General features: G+C 30.3%; 1 protein-coding gene across 2 annotated transcripts in view; it reads right to left on the bottom strand.

The window, feature by feature from the left end:
* Positions 1-912, bottom strand: part of LOC123005536 — a 38,513-nt gene extending 37,601 nt beyond the window's left edge. The window contains exon 1 of one of the 2 annotated variants that reach the window (XM_044399330.1): positions 524-912. The gene's annotated coding sequence lies outside the window, so the exon portion shown is untranslated. The remainder of the gene's footprint in view (positions 1-523) is intronic. The other variant, XM_044399329.1, reaches the window with a different exon arrangement.
* Positions 913-2,744: the final 1,832 nt, after the last annotated feature.

Raw genomic sequence — 2,744 nt, 5'->3', positions numbered from 1 at the left:
CACAAATTTAGAACTGAAATATGAAATAATGTCGCATTTAATATTAGATCGTTGATTCAGAATCTCTATAAAAAGCAAGTGTGTCGTAAACCACAAGAAAGAGTCATAATCTAGAAATTACCCAAAGTTATCAAGATTAAAGATAGCAAATTAGTATCTGAGTAACCTTCTCTCATCTACCTAAGTTATGTAATTTGGGAAAAATATGAAAATTTGTCTCACTCCAAACACACCTTGAACTGCTTTTACCTCGGCTTTTACTTTGTACCATCAAAAATAATAAGTGTAGTCATCTCTCAAAAATAACAAAACATGAACTAAGCCAACAAATTTCGAAACATTTTCTTTAAATGTGTATACAGAGATGTTGACAGAGTGATACTCAAAAAGTGAATGAACGGATTCTCACTGAATTCACAAAATTGGAGCAGAAAAAACCTTGACTCCCAACTGTTACAAAATCTCAATTTAATCCMAAAYTAGGCTCAAAAACGCTTCCTCAGRTGTGCAAACCGCTACTTACATGCCATTTTTCCGTCAAAAATGCCCAATTTCGCCTCAGACCGGATAAACACTAACACAACCCTTGCGATGCATTTTAAAAAATAAAAATGTAGTGAATCGCGTGTTTTGTGCGAGATTCGAGTACGAGTAATGCTTTCGAAGTCGCGCCAACGGATCGACTGAGCCTGTGGTGTCTCTTTATTTGTTAAAGCGCATTCATTGTGGTCCATTCATCTCCCGAACTGCCTGATCTCGTATTTCAGGAGGAAGCATAAACACGTATGGAAGTATTGTAATTTGTCGGAGGATTTTACCACGCCATTGCGGTATTATTATCCGGTCCTATAAAATCGAGAGGGATTTGCACCGGGGCCATTAAATACGCGAATTTATTAAACGTCGCTCTTATCGAGACTTTCGATAATATTTTACGATTATGTGCGGTTGCAGTTTTACCAATTTGCACTAAAAGTCGGTGGACACTGGGCTCCTGGCCATTATCTTTTATCGCTACTTGGAAATCTCGGGTCAAGTTTGCACAAACTCAAAAAAATGAAAATCCATTTAAATTAATTAGATTTATCATTGGAATGAAATATTGATCCCAACCAAACGCTACAGTGACCCATATTATAGTGACACAGTTTTGCCCAAAAAAGTTCACAAAAACATTAAAACATTTTTTCTTTGTTTTTCGGTAACAATTTAGTTGAATTGTTTATTGTAAAATAGTTTTTCTTGTAGAATCAGCTAATTGGTTATTCAAACGAAAAATGAAATTGGAATATGCTATTTAATTAATCAGGTTTATTATTAACGAAATGCTGCACTGATTGCAATTTTGAACCTCGACATAAATAATTCTGCAATTTAAAAATTCATAACCCGAAAACTATCAGTTCTAGGTCCAAAGGGTGTGAATTCCCAGGACAATTTTACATAAAACAATGTTTTTCATGAGATTTGAAAATTTCTATTTGGACGATTTTTTCAAAATTATTGATATTTGCCCTTTTAAGTTTGGTACCATTTAAAAACATTTTTCCTACAACCCTAACAGGAAGTAAGTTTTTTCACCCTAATTTCAGAAAGGAAAGTGGCCATTACCTCCCAGGGAGCTAAAAATTTTCCTCCCTCCTCATCTGTCAAAATTACAATAATGAAAGTAAAAATTTTACCTCTCCCATAAAAACGGAAAAACATGTTGCTAGATTTTATGAAAAAACTGGTATTTCAAGAGAAATTGTTAGTTTAGAAGTTTTCCTTGCTGGATTGTAAAAAAAATATATGTATGTATTGCACTGTGTGGCTACACAACACTTTTCTCCCTTGTAATACAAATAACTATTAATTCCCCGTCTAGCAATATTACTCATCGCAAAAATCGCAAATATGTTTTAGCTTAGAATAGTTTCGCTAAATTTGACAAAAAACGTTAAATTATTTATTGGTTTTTCAGTAACAATTTCGTTGCGTTTCAGCATAATTTACAAATTGATTAATGAACCGTAAAAATAAAATTGGAAATTGCTATTTAATTAATCAGGTTAATTATTAATGAAATATTTATTTCACTGGTTGCAACTCTGAAGCTCAAAATAAATAATTTTCACAGTTTAAAAATTCATAACTCGAAAACTATCAGTCCTAGGTCAAAACAGAGACAAATTTCCCGGACAATTTTACACAAAAAAAAACAATTTTTAAAAATCTTTATTTGTACGATTTCTTGAAAATTTTGTTTGATATCATTAGAAAATTATTCATTTAAAAAAAATAATTACTATAAAAATGTGAATGTTTCTCCAACAAAAATTCGATTTTTTTTTTGTTTTTGGGTTTTGAAATTTTTATTTTTTTAAACAAAGGCTATATAATCTAAGGATTACAACTATCTACATTTTATTCAATTTTTATTAAAAAAAATTTATATAAGTTGTTGAAAAAACGCAGGACTCAAAAACAAAACAAAATTTCATTCTCAAAACACATTTTTTAAAGCACTCTAATTTTCATTAATTATTGAAGGCAAATGACCAAAAAAACACTTAGTTTCATACATTTTGTTTTATTAAAATCAGAAAAATTTGGAAATTTTTGGTGTACCTGTTATTTTAATTAATTTTTTTTTCTCAATAAAAATTAAAAATTGACAAAAGGAAATTTGAAAAAAAACAAGAAATCTAGTCAGAGTAATTAAGTACTAAAGAACAAAATATACGAAGACATTTTTGCAAACT

This window comes from Tribolium madens, unplaced genomic scaffold (genome assembly GCF_015345945.1).
Source record: "Tribolium madens isolate multiple individuals breed KSU strain unplaced genomic scaffold, Tmad_KSU_1.1 Scaffold_20;HRSCAF=117;Tcas5.2_LG4, whole genome shotgun sequence".
Lineage (NCBI taxonomy): Eukaryota > Metazoa > Arthropoda > Insecta > Coleoptera > Tenebrionidae > Tribolium > Tribolium madens.
This window is presented reverse-complemented; position numbering and strand designations above follow the sequence as displayed.